This window comes from Lontra canadensis, unplaced genomic scaffold (assembly GCF_010015895.1).
Source record: "Lontra canadensis isolate GAN:19392208 unplaced genomic scaffold, GSC_riverotter_1.0 scaffold80, whole genome shotgun sequence".
NCBI classification, from domain to species: Eukaryota; Metazoa; Chordata; class Mammalia; order Carnivora; family Mustelidae; genus Lontra; species Lontra canadensis.
Window position 1 is genome coordinate 1,108,372 of NW_022631074.1, and position 20,400 is coordinate 1,128,771.

Consider the following 20,400-nt stretch of genomic DNA (forward strand, 5'->3'; position numbering starts at 1 on the left):
ACCTTTTAAATAGTTTTTAAACTTGTTTTAGATTTTCCAATAATGTGATACAAAAAGTGTTTGTGAATATCATATACATATATATGTTATACACATACACATGTATATTTACACAAACTGAACACTTCTTAAAATCCAGGGTTTTTTAAGTTTAATTTTTATTTTATCCCAAATTCCACTCTTTTGTTTCCACTTAGTCTCATTTATGTACTTCCTATCACATGTATAGTTAGTTATAGCTTTTGTTACTGCAACAATCTTAAACCTGTAAGGTGAACTCTCATAACTGCCCTTATAGATTTTGAGCAGTGAATTCCTCCAAATCTCAATTATACAATTTTATCTCTAAGATATCCTAACAATCATCAAAATTCCAATTCTTAATTTGGTTCAACTGCATTTAGTTATAATATATAGCATTATTCACAAGTTAAAGGTAATATTCCACACTTAACATTCAAAGATGCCAATACCTCTCCAGTTCAATGACATCTTCCAAAGTGAACCCCTAGACTTTAAATAAGAATTTTTAACCAATGCAGTTATACACAGAAGGTATGTTTCCTGTGTAAGGCTAGCAAGATGGCTACCAGGAGCCCTCTGGGATAGCATTCATTACTTTAGCAAATTTGCTGTGGTCAAAGGTCTGCCCTTCAGAACTGCAGATACATAAACCTGATTTTGTCAGCATACACAGAATGTGTCCTTCTCTCCGGACAAGATATTGACCAAGCTCACGTGACTGATGTATAAAAGCAGAAAGTCAATTGTTCTGTGGATAGAGTGCAATGGGTTCTTAACCCTCCTTTTGGCTATTACTCTTTGGTGTTTGTTTTCCACTTTTAATCAAATGATGCCTTCTATCTTACTACAAGTGCAATTTTTTTCACACCAGAGTCTGCTAGCTGTTATGAAGTGGTGAATGGAATCAGAGCATTCCCCAGTTTTATTGTTCACCCCCTTTCAGAATGTTTTCAGAGGTTATGAGCAGAATTAGCTACAATTTTCACCATACTTTCAATTTTCTTTTGAGAGAAAGGGAAGGATACCAGCCCCTAAATTTAAAAATAACCACCATAGAGGGAATAAAGCATACTACTCTTTAAAGTTTTCCAAACCCTAAAAGTTTAGTGACTACCTAAATCTGAACTGGTTTACCATCTCCTCTGAATACATGGTTTTTGCTTTCATATGTCATTGAATAAAATGTTTCTAAAATACTGACTTGTTACCTCCCTAAACTTGATCCCAAATGACCTGTACAGATAGCTCACTTATCAATTACTTTAATAAGAACCAGGACATCAGATGCTTAATAGTAAATATTTCCCCATAAGCCATGTATCCAAACTGCATTTTCAATGATATATATAAACACAAAGGGATTGACTGGAAAATGCCTATATAGGAATATACCAATTCATAACAGTCTCTCCAAGGGCAGAGAACACCTATGATAAAACTTCAGTCAATAGGAGATATAAATCCCTATGCTCTGATGCCAACCCAGAGTCAAAAAGTTACCAGTGAATACAATGCCACCTACTGCACCAGCAAAGACTGCAAACAATTCAAACTCCCTTCAATTAAAAAAAAAAAAAAAAAGTTGTTTACCTCAATTTAGAGGCCATCCTTGGAATCTCTTATAGATAGAAAGACCATTTATCTGAGCTTGCCCAGGAAACTCCTATTTTTGCTTGTAATCCCTGGCATAATTATTAATTATGCTCAGCTCTTTCAAAATTGTCCCAGTTTGGAAAGGTTTTTCTTATAAAGTCAATTCCAGGTCATCTTTTCTAGATTTTGTACAATCCTTATCTTTACGCATGCATCTCCAGCCACAGTGGCCTTCTGATAGTCTCTTTTAAGCCATGTTTACTCTCTTCACATGGTCTTTGCAAATACTGCATTAAATGACTTGTTTCTTGCTTAAAAGTATGCATTCTTTAGATCTCAGCTAAGTGGTAGTTTAGGAAGACTTACAGACTTCAATGAATATCCACCTATTATTCACCTCTACTGTGCGATGAACACAGTCATATCTATTTGCTTTTTTTTACATATAGTTATGACCCCTTTAGTTTAGTCATCTCCACTAAACTACCAACTCCATGAAAGCAAAAGCTGACAAATTTTCAAAGACCATAAGTCTCTAGGACATAGCATAATGCAGGGCACAATATAATCCTTTAATAGTATCTACTGAATAAACAAACAAGAAAATTTAGAAGATAAAATGAATTTTGGAACATTTATACAAGCAATTACAAATTAGCTTTCTGCTTTTTAGTTATTTTTATACCACTCCAAAAGCACCCATCCAATTCCAAGAACACTGAAAGGTAAAACATTGTAAGACTAATAATGTAGGTCCTTCCACTCTGACTGTGTCCAGAAACCCTTGGGTTCGTCTTCTTTATACTTGTCAGTCCATCTCTGAGGGGAGAAAGATAAAGCAAATACGGAATTTGAAGGGTGTATGACACAGTATGCATTCTTCATGTTCTGCCAGCCTGTCCCACTTATTCTAAAACCTTCAAAGTCTCTGGGAGGAAAAGTTACTCTACTCTTTGAGAACTGAAATCTTTTTTTTTTTTTTTAACAGATACTTATAGACTTATCCTACTTCTTCCTCAATTTCCACTTCTGTATTTATACTTGGGATTAAAGTAACCTGGCAATGGTAATTTGAACTCTACAAAGAATTATCTTCTACTTCCCATTACTATTATAAAAATAGAATACAGGTTTGTACAAGGAGTTAGCATAATGACTTTCTTATCAAAAAGAATAATTTTAATTGCATTTCTTATATATATATTGCCAAACTTGAAGAAGGAACTCAAAGTCAGTTCATGTGTTCAGTCTCATCCAAGTATTCAAATCCTAACACCTAATCTGGGATTTCCACATAGTACAATATACCGACTTATTATTTTGTAATAAAAAATAAAATTTGTTGTAAGTCCTGGGATACTCAAATCCCAGTGATTTGTGTATTTTCTGTTTTAATCAGCTCTACAAGGGAAAGCTGGATAAAAAATTGCATGTTTCTCAAGAAATCAAAACAAAACTAAAGTTAGGTGTATCAAATGTTCAGTGACAATAAGCTAAGAGAGTCATCATCCATCTCACACTTAAGACAGCCTCATTAACAAAAAAGGCAGGCATAAAAGAAGTGTGAATGAGAGTGTGGAAAAAGGGCATGCAAAGTCTTCACCCAAGAGAAATGGATAGATCCTGTCAAACATTATCCCTATTATTCTTCTTTATCTACGTTTTTGTCACTGATCGACTCCCCACATGAACATCCATTGTTTTACCAGCTGTTAGTAATAATTTACTCAGGTAACAATTAAGTCACATAGGCCTGCTAAGTATTCCTTCCCCTTCCAGTGACCTAAATATTCCTGCTTTGCTCTACTGTGTTAATATCATGGTTAATGTCTCAAAGAATTATTATACTTCACTTATTTCCAAATCCTTGAATAAAACCTAACTATAGTCCTAAATTACAATATTTATGTTCATATGCTAAATATGTCTTATACACCAGAAGTTTTATTAGTCATTGTGTATATAATATACAGGATTTCTTTAAATCCAGTCATATTAGATGAAAACTCATCGCGGGGCACCTGGGTGGTTCAGTCAGTTAAGCCTCTGCCCTCGGCTTGGGTCATGATCCTACAGTCCCTGAGATTGAGCCCCATGTCTAGCTCTCTGTTCAATAGGGAGACTGCTTCTCCCTCTCTCCCTGCTTGCCACCCGCGCCTCCCACTGTGCTCTCGCTCGCTCTCTCTTGCTCTCTCTCTTAAATAAGTAAAATCTTAAAAAAAAATAAAATAAAATAAAAAAGAAAATACATTACTTAAATGCTTAACTTAGACAAACTGTTTCTTTTTGTTTCACAGCACAGGTCTGTGAATTCTAGCAAAAGGAGCAAGTATGTCTTGGTTAACTTGACCAGTCAATAAATGTAAATATAAGCACAGCACTATAATTAAGTGAAATTTATTGAACACATTCTTTTTTGTTAGGTATCATAGAGGAAAATTCTCAACATTCTTAGCAAGAATCTTTGTATTAAGATCCATCTACGTTTGGTCTCTCTTCATTAAGAAATCAAATAACAAAGCAGAAAATGCAAAAATCATATATCGTAATAAGATGTAACTTAATATTTGATAATAACTTCATATTTAACACACCTACTAAAATGATTCTTTGTGTGATGTAAGAATGGTTATAATTTTGACAAACCTACAAACATAAAATTTTAAAGCCTATTATATCAAAGCAAATTCCTCATATTCCCTGTCAAGTTTAGTTCTGTTGAGATACTGTTAAACTTTATTTCTAATATGGCTGTAACCACTACCATGACTCTGTTAATGCTTACACTTCCTTAAATATAGTTAGTTGAAGTTCAAAATTGAGTCCATGTCTGACAGCTATTTTATTTTATTAAAGGTTTTATTTATTTCAGAGAGAGAGTGAGAGAGAAAGCATGAGTGGGGGGTGAGAAAAAGGGGGGAGAAGCGGACTCCCTGCTGAGTAGAGATCCCAATGTGAAACTCAATCCCAGGACCCTGGGATCATGACTCGAGCTAAAGGCAGATGCTCAACTACCTGAGTCACCCAGGCACCTCCTGACAGCTATTTTAATTATGCTGGTCAACTTCCTACTAAATTCAAAACCCATCATCAGATTAACTCTGTATTTTTCAAGACCAAAAACAAGGTAACAAACTAGAGGCAAAGAGAAGTTAACTATCTCCATGTGTGTACATTGTTTCTGGACTTTCAGAACATGCCATATCTAGAACTTTCTGAATGGCAGTCTAGAAGGAAGGATTTAGAACATATACTCCATATCAGATCATGGTAAAGAAGCATTTTTCTTGAAGTTTTAAGCAAAGGAATAAATAAGACCTCTCTAGTGTGGTCTGTGAACTGTATTCTTGCTATCCTAAGCATGGTTATGGAACATCAGTGGCATCAACATCTGTGAGGCTCTTTAGAAATGCAGAATATCAGGTCCTATCTCCTACATTCTAAATTATATTCTGTTTTTATCAAATTCTGCAGGCAATTCATATATGTACAATAAAGTTTGAGAAGCACTGGTCTAGATAACCTTCACCAAAAATAAAAATTATATTTCATGTGAGTTTCTTAGAAATTTGTGCTAACTGTGCATTTATTTCAATGGATTTAGGAGTTGTATTTGCATATTCTCTCCTAGTTATAAGCAGTAAGTTCAGTTCAATAAGATAATTCAAATGTTTGTACGAAGCAAAACCCAAGACACATTCAAACTAAGTATTACATTAAATTTTAAACACAAATGTATTTCAAAGGAATTCAATCTATATATTTTGAACTAATTTACATTTAAAATTTTTAAAGCACACTTTTGATATCTATAAAGTTTCAGGAGGTGTGTGTGTGTGTATGTGTGTGTGTGTGTGTGTGTGTGTGTGTGTTAATACCAGAAACTTCAGAATATTATTCATGGATCCTGAAATTTAAAACTAAAGTTTTAAAAATGTATTTAACTTAGAAAACTGTGATTTACAATTCCAGTCCAAATTAACATTATTTAAAATAATTTATTACACCAAAGTTTCAAGATAAAGAAAAAAATCCATTTAAAGCAATCAATTTGCTATTTTTAACACTTTGCAGCAAAATATAGTGATAGGCTTCGATTATGCAATTTTAAGAAAAATGTTAAAACTACAGTGACATATGTGGGTAAATGCTTAATTTTTTCCTTATATTACCTCTGAAGTAATTTTCAAATATTAAGACTAAAAATGGGATTTTCTTCATAGGCATGCTGTTTAGATGTATGTGAAAGATTGATAGTAACATCCTAAAACAAAAACAAACAAATTCCAAAAAGTGCAATAATACCAAATACCTGAGCAAAAAGTGTAGAGAAGAAAGTGATACAATTAGTGGGGTGCACAAAGTCTAAGAGAAGGCATAAATTATACAATCGGATCTATCATATTTTCCATAAATAAGTAAGAGAGTTGCATTAGCTTCCCTTGTAAATGAGTAGGGAATTGGCCAGGCATACTCCTCATTTGTCTCTTTTTCACTAGTATATTTGTCTTCTTTCTCCTTAAATCAAATGAATGTTCAATATGATGTAGCTATGGGGATATTGACTTGGTTTTCCTATGGTCTCAGAGAATAAGTCTTACTGATATTTTGGCTGTATATAATTCTTATTTAAAATAAAACTGCTGAAGATGATGATCTATCATCTAATTTGAAGTACATGATAATTCTATTAAAAACAGATTTTAATGGGACTTGCTGTTTCTCTAAATTACCAATACACTCTCCTAAGTTATTAAAACTTTATTGAGCAAGAAAACAATGAAGTTCATCATTAAATAATCAAAGAACTCTATTCTTTATGCTGTGCTCAAAATTAAGCAGACGTGAATTGGGATAGATTGTATCACCTGTCTTTTCTGCAAGCATAGGTATGTATGAATGCAACTCTTACTTATTTTCAGTCCTTTCTTTTCCTCTCTTTCCTTTCCTTTCTTCCTCCCTCCTTTTCTTTCTTTCCCTTTTCTTCCAACTTTTTGTTTGTTTTTCTAAGGGCCAGAAACTTAAGTGTCAAAATACAATCAAATAGCTATCAAGAACAAAGACAGACCCCAAATTTTTAAAACCTGAGGCAAAGAACTATGTCTTTTCTTTTTTTATATCTTGTCAATATTTCATTACCATGCTTCTGAATGACAGAGCTGTACTATGCTGACTTGCATTTATTTTCGGAACAAACAGCTATGCACAGAAATACTGACAATAGTGTTTTTACAAGCTAAAATCTCATTTTCCTTAAGGATTTTTTTTTCTTCATACTGGTCCATACACTTGCAGCCTAAATTTCTAATTTTAGGCAATACAAAAGTACCTGAATAAGACTGCCTTGTCATCGTGAAGCCTCACCTAGCACTGGGATCTCTCAAAGAGCTACCAGAAGGTTATGTAGAAACAGAAGCTGAAACCAAATCATTGGATAGAGCTGCAGTTTCTAAAGGTCAATCCACACCTTACACCAAGTGAAAGCCTAAGGCCATCAGAGTACATTAAGCTTGGGTAACAACATACGAGTAGTAAGAACACTGACCTTAGCAAAGTACACCCTGTAGGGGGATGGTGGCTCTTGAAATATGCTATTTATGAATATTCCATTTTCTTATAATCCAGTTAAAATTTTCCATGTGCAATAGTAGAATCTTTTATGCCCTACATCTAATCTAAAATCACTAATTTTTTACTAATATCATTCCCTAAAATCTATTAAACTATAGGAAATATGAGATCAGAAGGCAAACTTTTTAGAATTTTTACATAATTCATATACTCAAGTTTTTTACATAGTAGCCCCAAAGAGTCCTTCTCAGTCCTGACTAATAGACCTGAATATTGGCAATCTGCCTGGTAAAATCTATGGACAAATTAACACCTTGTCTGGTCCTGACCTCCTGACCCATTACCGTTAAACTAATTTAGTTATTTCCTACTGAATACAACTCTGAAATTAAATATAAACCCAAATATCTCTCAGTCCAGATTACCTTATAGAAATAAAAAACAAAACAAAACGGTGGTTTATATGATTACACTTTATTACTGTTTGGAAATTTCAGTGCATTAGATTTTAAAGAAAAATGATCTTACAAAGGAGCTTGGCTGAGATTTGATGGAATTCTGGTGTGACACAAGTACATACCTAATTGAAGACAATCATTACAGAACAAATCCCTAATTTACTTTGCAGGCAGAAGACATACTTTTAAAGAATGGTAGAAGGTAAATATTATAGTTATGAAAACAACTTAAATCAATGGTTAGGTGGGAAAAAGCATTTGAAGGTGACTTACTGTTCACTATATACCCTCTTAAAACTCTGATGTTTATACTATGGTCATGCATGTCATATTTAAAAGTACACCATATAATGTACAGTTGACCCTCAAACAACACAGATTTATACTTGCACAGGTCCACTTATAAGGCATTTTTTTTCAGTAAATACAGTACAGTACTGTAAATGTATTTTCTTTTCCTTATGATTTGCTTAAATAACATTTTTTCTCTAGTTTATTGTAAGAGTACAGTATAGAATACATATAACATATATAATATATGTTAATTGATTATTTATGTTATCAGCAAGGCCTCCAATCAACAGCAAGCTATTAGTAGTTAAATTTTTGGATAGTCAAAAGTTATAAGTGAATTTTTGACTGTGCAAGAGATTGGTGCCCACAACTTCAGTGTTATTAAAGGTCCAACTACATTAGCATTTTTAAGTAGTCAAAATCAGCTTCAGAGACAGAAATAATACTCTATTTAAAAATAAATTACCAAAAAGTTGTATTAAAGAATTTTTATTGGTGACATTAAGTTACTATTCTCAATAGTAACTTAGGGTTACTTAGCAATAGGGTATTGGACACTAAAATGGAAATGACTTATCAATGAACTCACCAATTCTTCCTAAGAAAGGCAGTAAGATGGAGTAAGGAAGAAATGAAGAAAAAAAAGAAACATCATTTTATTTCAAGAAAAAGCATTATCTGTTCTTTCCTCTTCCAACATACATGGAAAAGAAGACTGCAGCGAGAGAGTTTAAAGAGGCAAAGGAGGCGCTCTGTCAGTATAATCTGATTGCAAAGGCAGAGACAGTAAGTTAACAGTGATAGAAATAAGAAGAAATTATAAAAATACTATAAAATGAGTGCCAACCAGTCACTGAGAACCTCGATACAAAGAAGTCTAAATGCTGAAAACAAAATAAAAATATTTAAGTTAAAAGAAACAAATTATGTTTATTTCTATAGCAAGGACCTATGTTTATATGAAATAGAAGACCCAAAGGGGTCTTCTTCCAAAGGGGTCCTAACTGGGTGGTGGCTTAGAAGTCAAACTGTTTATATTTAGTCCAAATTCTGCATCATACTAGCTAAGCAAACTTGGCCAAAATATAAATACTCCTTCCTCTCTGTCCCCATTTTCTTGGAATGATTTTTTAAAAGATTTTATTTATTTATTTGAGAGAGAGAGAGAGAATGAGAGAGAGTGCATGAGAAAGGGGAGGGTCAGAGGGAGAAGCTGAGCAGGAAGACCCATGCAGGACTTGATCCCAAGATTCCAGGATCATGACTGAAGCCAAAGGCAGTTGCTTAATCAACTGAGCCCCCGCGCACCCTCGGACTATTTTTTTAAAGATTAACTTTGCAAAACAAAATTCACACACATACAAATAATGTAAAACACACACATACATGTAATGCATCAGTAAATATCACTCTACTAAAAAAAAAAACAAAAACAAAAACAAAAAAACTAGAGTCGTAGTCATATTCACATTTTCTGGCTTGCAAAAACACCTTATCAACCTACCAGTTTTTCTTCTTCAGGAATTAACATGAAAAGAGAAAGCACAAGAAGTTGGGGGATTCCTTGGTTTTAAGATTCACTGCTCCAATTTAGCATTTCAAAGTGAGGCCTATTTACCAAACCTCCAGTTACCTAAACACAATTAAAACTCATAATCACTGATCAAAAATTAACATAGTTTGTGTGAGAACATCACACAACACATAAGACCTCTCTAGGAGCATCACCCGCAGAGTTGTTAATGAACAGGCATCTGAGAACATGCCTTGACCTTGTTTCTCTAGATAGAGGGGAAAGAGTACAACACAAATAGGACAGAAGAAAAGTTAAGAAAGTCAAGCTAGATTTAGAAAAGTTATATATAAATGCAACTTTCCAAGAAAGAATGCATGAAAAGGAGGAGGCTTGGAAAGACGGTAGAATAGGAAGACCCTAAGCTCACCTCATCCCATGTTTACAACTAGATATTGATGAAGTTTTAGAATATAAGTGAGGTTCAGTGGTCCAGAACCAATGACCAAGAAAGAATTCTTGAGACATCTTTGGTGCAAAGTGATGGTTTATTAAAATGACGGTTTATTAAAGCATGGGGACAGGACCCATGGGCAGAAAGAGCTGTTGCCCTGGGAATATGAGGGGTGGCAGGTTAGGTACCATGGGGGTGGGGGAAGTAAGGAAAAGGGGGGTTTCAGAGGTTGGAGAGTGTCAGCTTTTGCTTTGTCCTCAGCCAGCCTTCTGTTCCCTCATTAATATCATTCATATCTGAATAAATAAACCAGAGAGTGATCCTAAGACTGGCAGAACAAACTCAATTAAATGTAGCAAAGCCACATTGGAGAGATTAGGAAGGGCAGAAACTGTGGTCAGGAGCTGTCTACAGGAGGGAGGGAACTGTAGGCACTAAGAGGGGAAAGTACCAGGAGTCCACAAAGGGGAAATAAATCCCCATAATGTCTGGACTTGAAAACCAGAGGGCCAAATTCTCTGAGTTTGTATAAGCAGGGGGACTGGGAGCCTGGAGATTTAAAACTCAGTTGACTCACACTGGGCAAGCTGGGAGGGCAGGTGATAGCTGAGTTCCTACCTTTAAAGAGAAAACAGCCTACAGACAGGCAACATAGAAGAACAGTTCGCACAACGCCAGGAGTAAAGGGGAGGGATGTCTGCTTATACTGATTTCAGAATGTGTTGGGGGACTTCTTTGGGAACAAAGGAGCTGACAGCCACCATTTTGCTCTCCTGACACCCAAAATAAACACAGAGCCACCTGCAGGAGGTGGTATAGCACAAAGAGTTGCTACCTAGACTGCTAGCAGTGTATCACACCCATGAGTTCTCCTTAGGACTCAGACACTCCAAGCCTATTAGCCTCTACCCTGGGCTCACGCCAAATTTTGTTAATACTGTGTTTACCCTGCCCAATCACCACCTCAGTTCTTGGTGCCCCTGTGACTATCATACTTGAGGGGTCCAGGCTAGAGCTAGTGACTCGGTGCAAATTTTGCTAATCTCACACAGATACCTTGCCCCACCACCATGTGCACAGACACCCACAGCCACCACCACCACCACAGTGTGCTGTGCCCCATTGACTACTGGCCTATGAGGGATCCCACATAGGACTCAGTACAAATTTTCCTAACACCATTACCCCACCCCCAGCATTCTTTACTCATGCCCCATCAGAGCTGGCTTACCTGGGTCTCACTAACATCATAGAGAGCAAGCATAGCTCACAACAGGCAGAGAATCAGTGGAGACCTCTGGACTGAAAGGAAAAATGAGTAAGACACAACAGGATGATGCAAGCAAACCACATGGAAAACTCCCCTGAAGTGCCAGGTTCAGGTGAACAGAGGATACTGAACTGCAGGGCAGTACAGGACCTCTGCTTCATAAAGCTACTACTTTCAAGAGCAGAAGATGTAGCAGATTTTCCTAATACAGAGAAACAGACAAAGAGGTAGGCAGAGTGAGGCAACAAAGAAATATGCCCCCCCAAAAAACAAAACAAAACAAACAAAAACAACAACAAAACAAAACAAACAACAACAACAACAACAAAAACAAAACAGGACAAAATCAGAGCAAGAGATGTAAGTAAAGCAGAAATGAGTAACATACTTGATAGAGAACTTAAAGTAATGATAAAGATACTCACTGGACTCCAGAAAAGGAGGGAGGACATCAGTGGGACTCTTGACAAAGAGATAAAAAAATAACATATCAAACACTAATAACTCAATAAATGAAATTAAAAATATAATAGAGGAAATAAATAGTAGGATACAGGCAGTAGAGGAACGTATCTGTGGCTTGGAGGATAGAGTAATGGAAAGCAATCAAGCTGACCAGAAGAGAAGTAAACAAATACTGCATAATGAGAACAGGCATAGGGAACTCAGTGACCTGATCAAGTGTAACAACATCCACGTTAAAGGAATCCAGAAGAAGAACAGAAATGGGAGCAGAACATGTGTTTGAAGAAATAATTGTTGGAAACTTCTCAAATCTGGAGAGGGAAACAGGAATTCAGATTCAGGAGGTACAGAGATTCCACAATGAACTCAATGCAAGGAGGTCCACACCAACACATATAATAATTAAAGTGGCAAATAAAAGTGGTAAAGAATTTTAAAGGTTGCAAGAGAAAAGAAGACAGTGACAAATAAAGGAAACCCCTAAGGCCATCGGCTGATATTTCAGCAGAAACTGTGCAGGCCAAAAGAAAGTGGCACGAGATATCCAAAGTCCTGAAAGAAAAAAATCTGCAGTCAGTCTAACTAGCAAGGCTAATATTCAGACTAGAAGGAGAGAAAACCTGTTTTCCAGACAAACAAAAATTAAAAGATTTCATGACCACTAGGCCCTCTAAGAAATGGTAAGGGGGATTCTGTGAATGAAAAACAAAAAAACATAAGTATGACCAAGAGAAACAGAAAGCACAATAGAAAAAAAAAAAAAAAAAAAAACATATCTATAAAATTCCATAAGGAGAAGTGCAAAATAAAAGGATATAAAATATGATACCAGATATCTGAAACATGGAGGAGAGAAGAGTAAAAATGAGTTCAAAATTATGCAACCATCAGCTTAATATAGACCTCTATATGCAGAAGATGTATGTAAACCAAATGGCAACAACAAATCAAAAAACAAGTAATAGATATACAAAAAAGATATGCAAAAGTTAGGAATCCAAGTATATCACTAAAGAAACAGCAAACCATGAGAAAGGGAAAGAGAGGAAAATGTCACAGAAAAACGATAAAAGTAATCACAAAACAAATAACAAAATGACAATAAATATATATCAATCAATAATTATTTTGAATGCAAATGGATGAAATACTCTAATAAAAAGATACAGAGTATAAAAGAAAAGAAAAGACATAGGGTGACAAAGTGGATAATAAAATAAGACCTATCTATATGTTGCATAAAAGAGACTCATTTCAAACCCAAAGGCAGATTGAAAGTGAAGGGATGGAGAAATATTTATCATGTGAAAAGATGTCAAAAGAAAGCCAAAGTATGGATATTTATATTGGACAAAGTAGACTTTAAAATAGAGGGTATAAAAAGAGACAAAGAAGGACATTATATGATAATAAAGGGGACACTCCAGTAAGAAGATGTAACAATTGTAAATATATATGTACCCAACACAGAAGAACCCAAATACATAAACCAGTAATAACAAACATAAAGAAACTAATTGATAGTAATACAATGATACTGGGGGACTTTAACTAACCATTTTCATCAACAGGCAGATCATTCAAACAGAAAATCAACAAGAAAATAGTGAGTTTAAATGACACACTGAATCAAGTAGATTTAATAGATATATTCAGAATCTGTACAGAAAAAGCAGACATATTCTTTTCAAATACATACAGAACATTCTCCAGAACAGATCACATAATAGGCCATAAAAAAGTCTCAACAAGTTCAAAAAGATTAAAGTCATAGCATGCATCTTTTCTGACCATAACATTATGAAACTAGAAGTCAACTACAAGAAAAAGTCTGGAAAGACCACAAATACATGGAGGTTTAATAACATGCTACCAATCAATGGGTAAACCAAGAAATCAAATAAGTAATCCAAAAGTACATGGAAACAAATGAAAATGAAAACATAATGATCTAAAACATTTGGGATGCAGCAAAAGCAGTTAAAAGAGGAAAGTTTATAGCAATACAGGTCTACCTCAAGAAGCAAGAAAAATCTCAAACAAATGACCTAACCTTACACCTAAAGGAGCTAGAAAAAGAACAACAAGCAAAACCTAAAACCAGTAGAAGGAAGAAAATAATGGAGATTAGAGCAGAAATAAAGGGTATAGACACACACACACACACACACACACACACACACACGAACAGATCAATGAAACCTGGAACCCGGAGTTGGTTCTCTGAAAAGAGCAATAAAATTGATGAACTTCTAGCCAGACTTATTGAGAGAGAGAGAGAAACAAAGTGTTCAAATAAATAAACAAGATCACGAATAGGAGAAATAACAACCAACACCACAGAAATTAATACAATTGTATGAGAATATTATGAAAAACTGTATGCCACAAAATTGACAATCTAAGAAATGGATTAATTCCTAGAAACATATAGCTACCAAAGCAGGAAAAAATAGAAATTTTGAATGGACCAATTACCAGCAAAGAGATTGAATCGGTAATCAAAATCTCCCAACAAAAGTCCAGGACCAGATGGGTTTACAGGTGAACTCAGCCAAAATTTAAAGAAGAGTTAACACCTATCCTGCAACTATTCCAAAAAATAGAAAAAGGAAACGTCCAAATTCATTCTATGAGGCCAGTATCATCCTGATACCAAAACCAGATAAAGACACACACACACAAAGAACTACAGGCCAATTTCTCTGATGAATATATATGCAAAAATCTTCAACAAAATACTAGCAAGCAGAATCCAAAATCACATTAAAAAATCATTTACTATGATTGAGTGGGATTTATTCCCAGGATGCAAGGCTGGTTCAAATAGTCACAAATCAATCAATGTGATATATCACATTGATAAGAGAAAGGATAAAAACCATAAGATCATTTCTTGAGACATGAAGGATTTGGTAAAGTAGAACAACCACTTATGATAAAATCCCTGAACAAAATAGGTTTAGAGGGAACCTAACTCAACATATTAAAGGCCATGCATGAAATACCCACAGCAAACATCATACTCAACTAGGAAAAACTGAGAGCTCTCCCCCCGCCCCCAAGGTCAGGAACATGACAAGGATGCTCACTCCTACCACTGTTATTTAACATAGAACTGGAAGTCCTCGCCACAGAAATGAGACAACAAAAAGAAATAAAGTCATCAAAATTCGTAAAGAAGTAAAACATTTACTCTTTGCAGATGGCATGATACTATATATAGAAAACTTGTAAGACTCCAACAAAAAACTACTAGAACCAATAAACAAATTCAGTAAAGTTGCAGTCTACAAAGTCAATGTGCAGAAATCTGTTGCATTTCCATACACTAATAATGAAGCAGCAGAGTGAGAAATTAATAAAATAATGTCATTTACAACTACACCAAAGATAGTAATGATATTAACTTACCTAGGAACAAACCTAACCACAAAAAAGAAAGAAAAAAGAAAAAAAGGGGAAAAAAAAAAAGAAGAGGTGAAAGACCTGTACTCTGAAAACTATAAAACACTGATGAAAGAAATTGAAGAAAACACAAAGAAGTGGAAAGGCACTATGCTCATGGATTGAAAAAACAAATATTGTTAAAATGCCTATATTACACAAAGCAATCTACATATTTAATGCAATCCTTATCAAAACGCCAACAGTGAGAGAGGGGCAAGATGGAGGAGAAGTAGGAGACCCTGTTTCAACCAGTCCCCTAAAGTGAGCTAATTATCTACCAGAACAATCTGAACACCCATGAAATCAGCCTGAGATGTAGGATTATACACTTCTGGATCTTTATGGGGGTGGAAGAAGCCAGTGGACAGGTAAAGCCTACTGGGAACGATTTGACTGATATCCAGGGATAAACAGAAGGGGGAAGGAGCCACCAGAAGTGACCCATTGGAAAGTAATACCCCAATAAAAGAGTGCCCTGTGATTGGGGACCAGCATTAACTTGGAGTCTGGCTAACAGCACTCAAAAAGAGCAAAAAAATCTTAAGGGCAATTGGTGGAATCCAGCAGTCATGGGCACGGGCCTAAGCCCATGGACCCAGGACGGCCACTGCTGGTGAATACGCATGCCAGAGACAGTGTGACAAAGCCTCCAGGCTGTGGTCCTTGAACCCCCAGCTTTCAGCTACTTGCACCGTACTGCAAGGTGCACTTCCCGTTGGCGCACAGAGAGAGTCTAATGTGGACAAAGCCAACGCTCTCTAGAACCACAGCCTTTTGCACTCTGCACATGCACTGCATGATCGGGGCCTGAACCAAGCCCCCCACAATCCCCTGAGAGAGCTCTATGCGGGCACTAGCTGGAAGTCTCTAGGACTGGCCAAGAGTCTGAACACTCCCAGCGCGGGCTTGAAAATCTCAGTGTACTATCTCTGGTGGGGATCTTGCCAGCGGTCTAGACCCCAGACAGCAGTCTCAGCAAAGGCAACCACTGCAAGAAGGCCCTCTGGACTTTTTAGTAGCACGGAGGTACAGAGACAAGCAAGCACTTTTTGGGCAACCCCTGACACGTTGGCTGGGGAAGTGCACTGCCTGTGGGAGACTGCACAGTTCAGCGGAGTTTGCAGAGGGGGGAGTCTGTGTTCTGGGCCACCCAGGGGGGAGCAGAATGAGGTTTCTCTCTGAGGCAGAGGCCTGGGGGCAGTTTGCTTTCCACTAAAGCTCCGAAAAGACCCCCCACCAAACCGCCGAAGAACAAAAACCTCCAGAAAACAAAAAGCCTATTTTCTATGAAGCCAGAATCACCCTGATCCCCAAACCAGGCAAAGACCCCATCAAAAAGGGGAATTTCAGACCAATATCCCTGATGAGTATGGATGCTAAGATTCTCAATAAGATCCTAGCAAATAGGATCCAACAGTGCATTAAAAAGATTATCCCCAAGACCAGGTGGGATTTATCCCTGGGATGCCAGGGTGGTTCAACATTCTCAAATCAATCAATGTGATAGAACAAATCATAAGAGAAGAGAGAAGAACCACATGGTCCTCTCAACCTATGCAGAAAAAGCATTTGACAAGATACAGCATCCGTTCCTGATTAAAATCACTCAAAGTATAGGGATAGAGGGAACATTCCTCAACTTCATAAAATCTATCTATGAAAAAACCAGAGCAAATATCATCCTCAATTGGGAAAAGCTGACAGCCTTCCCTTTGAGTTCAGGAACATGAGAAGGATGCCCACTCTCTCCACTCTTGATCAACATAGTACTAGAAGGCCCAGCATAACAATCAGACAACAAAAATAAATAAAGGTATTCAAATTGGCAATGAAGAAGTCAAACTCTCTCTCTTCACAGAGGATATTAATACTTTGTATGGGAAACCCAAAAGACTCCACTCCCAAACTACTAGAACTTATTCAGCAATTCAGTAATGTAGCAGGATACAAAATCAATGTATAGAAATCAGTTGCTTTCTTATACACTAACAATGAAAATACAGAAAGGGAAATTAGAGAATCCATTCCATTTACTATAGCACAAAGAACCATAAGATACTGGGAATAAACCTAACCAAAGAGGTAAAGGATCTGTACTCAAGGAACTACAGAATACTTGTGAAAGAAATTGAAGAAGACACAAAAAGATGGAAGACCATTCCATGCTCTTGGAACAAAAGAATAAACATTGTTAAAATGTCTATACTGCCTACAGCAATCTATATACTCAATGCTATCCTTATCACAATTGCACTGGCATTTTTCAAAGAGCTGAAACAAAAAATTCTAAAATTTGTATGGAACCAGAAGAGAACCTTCAGTGCTAAGGATATATTGAAAAAGAAAAACAAAGCTGGAGACATCACATTGCCTGATTTCAAGCTTTACTACAAAGCTGTGATCACCAAGAGAGCATGGTATTGGCACAAAAGCAAACACATAGACCAGTGGAACAAGTAAAGAATCCAGATATGGACCCTCAACTGTATGGTCAAATAATCTTAGACAAAGCAGGAAAGAATATCCAGTGGAAAAAAGACAGTCTCTTCAATAAATAGTGCTGGAAAAATTGGACACCAATGTATAAAAGAATGAAACTCACCATTCTCTTACATCATATGCAAAGATAAAGTCCAAGTGGATAAAAGACCTCAACGTGAGGCAGGAATCTATCAAAATCCTACAGAAGAACATAGGCAGTACCTCTTCGACATTGACTACAGCAACTTCTTTCAAGATATGTCTCCAAAGGCAAAGGAAACAAAAGTGAAAATGAACTTTTGGGACTTCATCAAGATCAAAAGCTTCTGCACAGCAAAGGAAACAGTCAAGAAAACAAGGAGGTAACCCACTGAATGGGAGAAGATGTTTGCAAATGTCATTACAGACAAAGGGCTGATATCTAAGATCTATAAAGAACTCCTCAAAATCAACACACACAAAACAAATAATCACATCAAAAAATGGGAAGAAGACATAAACAGACACTACTCCAAAGAAGACAAACAAGTGGCTAACAGACACATGAAAAAATGTTCATCATCATTAGCCATCAGAGAGATTCAAATCAAAACCACATTGAGATACCACCTTACACCATTTAGAGTGGCCAAAATCAACAAGACAAGAAACAAGTGTTGGAAAGGCTGTGGAGAAAGGGGAACCCTCCTACATTATTGGTAGGAATGCAAATTGGTGAAGCCACTTTGTAGAACAGTGTGGAGATTCCTTAAGAAATTAAAAATAGAGCTACCCTATGATTCTGCAATTGCACTACTGGGTATTTACCCCAAAGATACAGATGTAGCGAAAGAAAGATCATCTTTACCCCACTGTTCATAGCAGCAATGGCCACAACAGCCAAACTGTGGAAAGAGCCAAGATGTCCTTCAACAGACGAATGGATAAAGAAGATATGGTCCATATATATAATGGAGTATTATGCCTACATCAGAAAGGGTGAATACCCAACTCTTGCATCAACATGGACAGGACAAGAGGAGATTATGCTGAGTGAAATAAGTCAAGCAGAGAGTCAATTATCTTACGGTTTCACTTACTTGTGAAACATAAGGAAAAAAATGGAGGACATTGGGAGATGGAAAGGAGAAGCAAGTTGGGGGATATTGGAGGAGGAGACAAACCATGAAAGACTGTGGACTCTGAGAAACAAATTGAGGGTTTTGGAGGGGAAGGGAGTGGAGGTTGGGTGAGCCTGGTGGTGGGTATTATGAGGGCACATATTGCATGGAGCACTGGGTATGGTGAAAAAGCAATGAATTCTGGAACACTGAAAAGAAATTAAAAATAAAAAAACCACCAACAGCATTTTTCACAGAGCTAGAACAAAAGGATTCTAAATTTATATGGAATCACAAAAAAACTCTGAATAGTCAAACCTATTTTGAAAAAGAAAAGCAAAGCTGAAGGCATCACAATTCCAGACTTCAAGTTATATTACAAAGCTATAGTTATCAAAAATATGATAGTTGTACAGAATAGACACATAGGTCAATAGAACAGAATAGAAAGCCCAGAAATAAAACCACAATTATATGGTTAACTAATCTTCAACAAGTTAGGAAAGTATTAAATGGGAAAAAAGAATGTCTCTTCAAGAAATGGTGCTAGGAAAACTGGAAAGCAACACACAAAAGAATGAAACTGAACCACTTTCTTATACAACATACAGAAATAAACTTACAATGGATTAAAGACCTAAATGTGAGGCATGAAACCGTCAAAATCCTAGAGAAGAGCACAAGCAGTAATGTCTCTGATAGTGGCCATAACAGAATATTTCCAGACCTGTCTCCTGAGGCAAGGGAAACGAAAGCAAAACTAAACTATTGATATTACATCAAAATAAAAATCTTCCACACAGCAAAGGAAACAATTAACAAAACTAAAAGGTAACCCACTGAATGGGAGAAGATATTTGCAAATTACATATCCTATAAAGGATTAGTATCCAATATAATAATTTATACAACTCAACACCCAAAAAACAAACAATCCAATTAAAAAATGGACAAAAGACCTGCATGAACATTTCTCCAAACAAGACATCCAGATGGCCAACAGATATATGAAAAGATGCTCAGCATCACTGATCATCAGGGAAATGCAAATCAAAACTACAATGAGATATCACCTAACACTGTGAGAATGACATAAATCAAAAAACAAGAAGAAATGAGTCTTAGCAAAGATGTGGAGAAAAAGGAACACTCATGCACTGTTTGTGGGAATGCAAACCAGTACAACCACTGTGGAGACCAGTATGGAGGTTCCTCAAAATTTTAAATAGAACTATCTTATGATCTAGTAATAACTCTACTGGATTTTTATACCCCAAATACAAAAACACTAATTCAAAGGGATACATGCACCCCAATGAGTATAAGAACATTATTTACAATAGCCAAGTTATGGAAGTAGCCCAAGTGCCCATCGACTAATGAATGGATCAGGAAAATAGTGTGTGTGTGGGTGTGTGTGTATGTAATAACAATAGAATATTATTCACCCATTAAAAAAAAGAATGAAATCATGCCATTTGCAATGATATGGGTAGATCTAGAGAGTATAATACTAAGTGAAATAAGTTAAAGATAAATACTATATAAATACCATATACTGTGGAATTTAAGAAACAATATAAATGAGCAAAGGAAAAAGAGAGAAAGAGAGAAACTAAGAAACAGACTCTTAAGGATAGACCAATTGATGGTTATCAGAATGGAGGTGGGCAAGGCGATGGGGAAAGAGCTAATGGGGATTAAGGAATGCACTGTGATGAAGATTG